The sequence below is a fragment of the Ceratotherium simum genome, chromosome 3, assembly GCF_057802395.1.
Source record: "Ceratotherium simum simum isolate JZ-2026a chromosome 3, ASM5780239v1, whole genome shotgun sequence".
Lineage (NCBI taxonomy): Eukaryota > Metazoa > Chordata > Mammalia > Perissodactyla > Rhinocerotidae > Ceratotherium > Ceratotherium simum.
The window spans coordinates 10259442-10267510 of NC_141902.1; positions in this window are offsets into that span (position 1 = coordinate 10259442).

An 8069-nucleotide genomic window follows, 5' to 3' on the forward strand; every position below is an offset into this window, starting at 1 on the left:
AAAAATACCTGGAGACATATGACTATGAAAATACAACATACCAACTCATGAGATGCAGCAAAAGCAGTCATAAGAGGGAAATTCATAGCAATACAGGCCCACCTCAAGACAAGACAAAACAAGAACAATCTCAAAGTAGCCTTAAACTGGGCCTATCAGAACTAGAAAAAGAAGAATAAGCAAAGCCCAGAATCAGCTTAAGGAGAGAAATAATAAAAGTCAGAGCAGAAATAAATGAAATAGAGACTGAAAAAAACAGTAGAAAGGATTAAGGAAACTAGGAGCTAGTTCTTTGAGAAGATAAACAAAATTTACAAACCCTTAGCCAGACTCACCAAGAAAAAAGGTAAAAGGCTCAAATAAACAAAATTAGAAACGAAAGAGGAGAAACTACAGCAGACACTGTAGAAATACACAGGATTATAAGAGAATACTATGAAAAACTATATGCCCACAAATTGGATAGCCTTGAAGAAATGGATAAATACTTAGACTCATACAACCTCCAAAAACTTAATAAAGAAGAAATAGAGAATCTGAATAGATGAATCACAAGTAAAGAGATAGAAACAGCAATCAAAAACCTCCCCAAAAATAAAATTCCAGGACAAAAATGGCTTCTCTGGAGAATTTTACCAAACATTCAAAGAAGACTTAATACCTATGCTTCTTAAACTATTCCAAAAAATTGAAGAAGAAGGAATGCTTCTTAACTCATTCTACAAAGCCAACATTACCCTGATACCAAAACCAGACAAGGACAACACAAAGAAGGAAATTCCAGGCCAGTATCACTAATGAACATAGATACAAAAATCCTCAACGAAATATTGGCAAACCAAATACAACAATTCATTAAAGGGTCATACACCATGATCAAGCGGGATTTATTCCAGGGGTGCAGGTATGGTTCAACATCTGCAGATCAATCAATGTGATACACCACATTAACAAAATGAGCAATAAGAACCAGATGATCATCTCAATAGATGCAGAGAAAGTATTTGACAAGATCCAACATCCATTTATGATAAAAACTCTTAACAAAATGGGTATAGAAGGAAAGTATCTCAACATAATGAAGGACATATATGACAAACCCACAGCCAACATCATACTCAACAGGGAAAAACTGAAAGCCATCCCTCTGAGAACAGGAACAAGACAAGTGTGCCCACTCTCGCCACTCCTACTCAACATAGTACTGGAGGTTTTGGCCAGAGTAACTAGGCAATAAAAAGAAATAAAAGGAATTCAAATTGGAAAGGAAGAAGAAAAACTCTCCCTATTTGCAGATGACATGAGTCTATATATAGAAAACTCTAAAGAATCCATCAGAAAACTATTAGAAATAATCAACAACTACAGCAAAGTTGCAGGGTATAAAATCAACTTACAAAAATCATTCTATACACTAACAATGAACTAGCTGAAAGAGAAATCAAGAGTACAATCTCATTTACAATCGTAACAAAAAGAATAAAGTATCTAGGAATAAACTTAACCAAAGAGGTAAAAGACCTATACACTGAAAACTATAAGACATTATTTTATTTGTTCTTGTTTATTGCAGTAACATTGGTTTATAACATTGTATAAATTTCAGGTGTACATCATTATACTTCTATTTCTGCATAGATTACATCATGTTCACCACAATACTAATTACAATCCATCACCACACACATGTGCCGAATGATCCCTTTCGCCCTCCTCCCTCCCCCCTTCCCTTCTGGTAACCACCAATCCAATCTCGGTCTCTATCTGTTTGTTTATTGTTGTTATTATCTACTACTTAATGAAGGAAATCATATGGTATTTGACCTTCTCCCTCTGACTTATTTCACTTTGTATAATACCCTTAATGTCCATCCATGTTGTCACAAATGGCTGGTTGAAAGAAATTGAAGGAGACGTAAAGAAATGGAAAGATATTCCATGTTCATGGGTTGGAAGAATCAACATAGGTAAAATGTCCATCCTAAGGCAATTTAAGATTACCTAAGGCAATCTACAGATTCAATGCAATCCCAATCAGAATCCCAATGACATTCTTCACAGAAAGAGAACAAAGAATCCTAAAATTTATATGGGACAACAAAAGACCACAAATAGCCAAAGCAATCCTAACAAAACGAGCAAAGCTGGAGGCATCATAATCTCTGACTTCAAAATATACTACAAAGCTATAGTAATCAAAAGAGCATAGTACTGGCACAAAAACAGACACACAGATCAATGGAAAGGAACTGAAAGCCCAGAAATAAAACCACACATCTATGGACAGTTAATCTTTGACAAAGGAGCCAAGAACCTACAATGGAGGAAGGAAAATCTCTTCAATAAGTGGTGTTGGGAAAACTGGACAGCAACACGCAAAAGAACTAAAGTAGACCATTATCTTATACCATACACCAAAATTAACTCAAAATGGATTAAAGACTTGAATGTAAGACCTGAAACCATAAAAATCCTAGAAGAAAATATAGGCAGTACACTCTGACATCGGTCTTAGCAACATCTTTTCAAATACCATGTCTACTCAGGCAGGGGAAACAAAAGAAAAAGTTAACAAATGGGACTACACCAAGCTAAAAAGCTTCTGCAAAGTGAAGAAAATCAACAACAAAATGAAAAGAAAACCTATCAACAGGGAGAAAATATTTGCAAATCATTTATCCAACAAGGGGTTGATCTCCAAAATATATAGAGAACTCATACAACTCAACAACAAAACAACAACCCAACCAAAAAATGCATGGTGGGGGCTGGCCTGGTGGCGTAGCAGTTAAGTGCACGTGCTCCGCTTCAGTGGCCCGGGGTTCGTGGGTTCAGATGCTGGGCGTACATTGAGGCACCACTTGTCAAGCCATGCTGTGGCAGCATCCCATACAAAGTAGAGGAAGATGGGCACGGATGTTAGCCCAGGGCCAACCTGCCTCAGCAAAAAGAGGAGGATTGGCATTGGATGTTAGCTTAGGGCTAATCTTCCTAAAAAAAAAAATGGGCAAAGGATATGAACAGACATTTTTCCAAGGAAGATATACAGACGGCCAACAGAAACATGAAACAATGTTCAACATCACTAATTATTAGGGAAATGCAAATCTAAACTGCAATGAGATATCACCTCACACCAGTCAGAATGGCTATAATTACTAAGACAAAAAACAGCAAATGTTGTAGAGGATGTAGAGAAAAGGGAACCCTCATGCACTGCTGGTCGAATGTAAACTGGTGCAGCCACTACAGAAAACAGTATGGAGATGCCTCCAAAAATTTAAAATAGAAATACTATATGATCCAGCTATCCCACTACTGCTTATTTATCCAAAGAACCTGAAATCAATGATCCAAAGAGATTTATGTACCCCTGTGTTCCTTGCAGCATTATTCACAATAGCCAAGACCTGGAAGCAAACCAAGTACACTTCTACAGATGAATGGGTAAAGAAGATGTGGTACATGTATACAATGGAATACTACTCAGCCATAAAAAAAAGACAAAATCATCCCATTTGCAACAACATGGATGGGCTTTGAGGGTATGATGTCAAGTGAAATAAGCCAGACAGAGAAAGACAAATACTGCATGATTCCACTCATATGTGGAAGATAACAAATACATGGATAAAGTGGATACCAGAGGGGAAGGGAGTTGGGGGGTGAGTGAAAGGGGTAAGGGACACATATGTATGGTGACGGACAATAACTAGACTACTAGGGGTAAGCATGATGAAGTCTATTCAGAAAATGATAAATAATAATGTACACCTGAAATTACACAATGTTATAAACCATTATGATCTCAATAAAGTTACTGGGAAAAAAAGAAGAAATGTATTGGTAAAACAAATCAGCACTAGATCCAATTATGGAATGTTTTATAATATACCAAGCTTTAATGACCTTAATTTTTAATATAATACTTGCAAAATATAAAAATTTAATTAACACATATCTTCAGTTGTTAAATAAAAATCTGTAACCTCAAATCCCAACCAAAGAATTAAAAATTACCAATAATAGCTCTATCCAGTACTTTGGCATACATCTCAATTACAACCATTTTTATGACTTGAGAAAATCATTTCCCTGTTATTTTTTAAGAGTATATATTAATCACAAAAAAACATACTCTTTAATTTGGGGGTTTCATGACATTTATAATAAAGAAATGCTGTATTGTATCTTTAGAAAAAGAATTCACTCGACATATTTTTTTAACTGCATCCAAATTATTGCAGGTAATTGTTCGTTGAGTTTTCATTGTTGTGTAACATCCCGTTGCACGCATTCTGCTGTCAAAATAATTTGAGTCATTTGAGTCTTTTGCGAATACAATTACTATTAGTTGGGAACATTTTTGCATATACCCTGTGATACACCTATACAAGAATATAGCTGTGTTATCATCTTGGGAATGAAATTACTGAAACATACAGATGTCTATATTCGGCTTCACAAGATATCTCCCAGGTTCTTTCCAAGGTAACTGTACCAATTACATGCCAACATCAGTATATGAGGTTTCTTTCATCCACATACTCAGAAGCTCTTGTTAACTTTGTCATCCTAGATTGTGTAAAATGCTGTGTCACTATGGATTTAATTAACATTCTCCTAATTACTGATGAAATTGAAAATCATTTCTTATGTTTATTGACCATTCCTATTTTCTCTTCTGTAAAATTCTTATTATTGTGTTTTGCTCATTTTTCTACTGGCTTGTTTATTTTATAATTGATTTGTAGTTTTTTATATATTGGAAATAATAATTCTCTGACGGTCACATATTATGTATGAAAAAAATCTTCTCCCAGATTTGGCTTGTCTTTTTCCTTCCTTCTTCGCGTCTCCTGCTGTGCAATATTCTTAACATAGTGTAGTAGGATTTTATTTATTTATTTATTTTTTAAAGGCTGGCACTTTTATGGTTTGTGTAAGCAATCCCTCCCCACCCTGAATTCATGAAAAAATATTTATATATTTTCTACTAAAATTGTTTGTTTTGCTTTTCAAGTGTCTTCTTCTTCTTTTTTTTTAAGTGGACCGTTTCGCTTAATTTAAGCTGGTATCCATGGTGGTCATGTTGTAGCATGCAAATAACTATTTTGATATTCGTTCAAAATACAAGGAGAAACTCACAGAAACACATACAAACAGTAGTCCACAGATCCATACACAGAGTTCTATTGTCTGTTAACAAAGACCACGCTTTCTTTTAATTTCCAGGTATCATTTGCAAAATCCATCAGAAGAGGAGGCTTTGAATGTTGTTTATCGTTTAAAGTAACTAATCATTCAAAGTAAGCTACTTAAAATCTCTTCAGATAATTAACTGTTGCCGTCTGATATCATTAGTCAACACTGTTAAATACAGTTACATGCCTGACAAGAGGAGCACTGTATTTCCCCTAAGACCTGTCCTTCCTTTTATGTACCAGCGGGCTCTTCGTTATTTCCTGCGATGGAAACTAACAAGGTATTCCACGTGATCACAGCAGTTTTAGCTCTGCCATCACACAGCACTCAGGTGCTCATCAAGTTGATGCTGAGCTGATAATAACAAATTCTCCAGCAGACTATCAACGGCAGGCTTTCCGCGCTTTGTCGGTTCTACGCAAATTATACAGTGATGTTTCTGTGGGTTTTTTTTTTCCCAGCTAGCCTAAGTTTCAGGATTATCATCTCGACACAGATGAAAATCTCTTTTTCTATCACTTCTAAGGAGGATCCTGTGGAGAAAAATATGCTCCTAAAACACACAAGACTGGGAATAATTTGCAACGTGTTTAGAAGCCATAAAGCATTCGTGAAAAAGGTGGTTGATGGGACTTATTTGTCAAATATTCCACATCAAGTTTCCAAGTTCCTTATTTTATAAAAGATATATATGGTTCCATCCTGAGCTGCCGACACTGGGTTTGGGAAAATTCATAGGCCTGGGTAACATTTTAGATCAAACGTAAATTGAAGTAAGTAGTTTATATTATAGCTCATCCTTTAGGACATGGCATAGGATCTACACATACTATCCATTACAGTAGCCACTAGACATATGTAGCTATTAAAGTTTAAATTTAAATTAATAAAAATTCAATAAAATTTATATTTACTCATTGCAAATCTTCATAGCCACATTGGCTAGTGGCTCCCATACTGAACAGCACAGGTAGAGAACATCTCCACCATTGCAGAAAGTTCTGTTGGACGTCTCCAGTCTGCATAGTTTACCTTCAGGAATTCTTTTTGTAGTTTCATGATAATTATGCAAGGTATGTATTGTTTCTTTTCTAAAAATTAGAATAGTTGTTTTTGTGATGTCGCATTTTTATTAATAAAGTCTACTCTTTACTTTCCTTTATATATCATAAATTATAAAGTGCTGTATGCCCATATGACCACAGCATCTCTAATTGATTGAGGTTATATTACATTGTGTAATCTTGCTGAAGAGTACAATGGAACAAGAATTATTCTTAGGAATAAAGTAACTTTAAACGTTAAGTTTAAGATGTTTGAGGAAAATATCTGACACTTAAATTGACAAAATTTATACAAAGTACTTTCAGGGCAATGTTGAGGCAATAATTCTAACTAGGATGCAGAAAGTGAGGCACTCATTTCAGACACAAAATTTAAGGAAGTGACAAAAAAACTCAATAATAACAATAAATAATATTTAATGAGAGATTTTAAAAATATAAAATGTAAAAATTAATGCAAAAAATATAGGATGAACAAAATATCAAAATTTTAGATAAAAAAAGATCCAACCCTATACTTGTGTGACTCAAGTCACTTACCACACCAGGACCTATTGAACCCTATTTTGTTATTTATATCCTCATGTTTGTCCAAATTTTAAATATTGAACAAACACAAAAATAGAAAGAATGAAATGACACTCTGTAATCTGCTAAATCCTTGAACAGCCCAAGGGTTTTCCCACATTAGACACACTTGACTAGATGGTTATAACAATTATAGAAGCTAGTAGTGTTATATTATTAACTACTCAATTTATATTATCAAATATTAAAGTTGTAATACTATGAGGAAGAATTGATAAAATGGTCACTCTTGCCTACACTGTAAATTTACTGTGTAAATAGGTACAGTATATTGGAAATGCATTTAGTTTACACAAAAATAACCATATGTTATTTTTCATATTATTTGATCTGTCAATTATTCCTTGGAAAACCATAACAAAGTGGTAGCCCTACCTGTTTATTAAATATAAAAACTCTGCCAAAGGATTTCATTTCAGCATTATGTGTCATAGTAAATAATGAGAAAAAATTTGAATATTCAACAAGAGGTAAGTAGCTAAGTCATCTGTGCAAATTCATTCAATGTTTCATTTTACAATTATTTTAGTTTACTGAGTTAAATAGTAGTATAATATGGAAGGTATAAAATATAAGTTATGTATACATTGCTGTGATTTTAACTATGTAAAAAAATGCTAAGTAAAAAAAGACTAAACTGAGAATATATAAAAACTATCAGTGACTGTGTATGGGTAGTTTGATTATGAGTGAACATTTTCCATCTTTCTTATTCTTACTAAATTTTTTTACTGCATACATGTTATTTTTACAATGAAAACGTGGTTTAAGGGAGAAAACATGCAATTTTTTTTTTGCCATTTTAAGTGGTGCTGAATGTGCTTATTTAAAACAATTTCAACACTTACTAGAAATACTAGCATTTGAGTAAACTTCCCCTGTGCAAACCAAAAGATTACCACAGTGTAGATATTTTTCTTTGTCTTATTTTGGTCATCAATTCACTTGACAAGTTTCATTAAGGTACTTTACCTCCAGGCAAGAGTGAGGGCAATGAGTATTACTCGAATTAAAATCAATGCTGTCCACAGAGAAACTTCATAACAGATGTTGTCTAACTTGTTTACAAGATATTTTACTTTTTTCACAACATGCATGTTCTAGGATAAGCTCAGTCTCTTATGATACAGCTAGAAGCTGGTAAATCAACACCCCAAGCTACTAAACATCTAAATATATGGGTAATGTTAATTGATCTAGTAACTCTTTGTA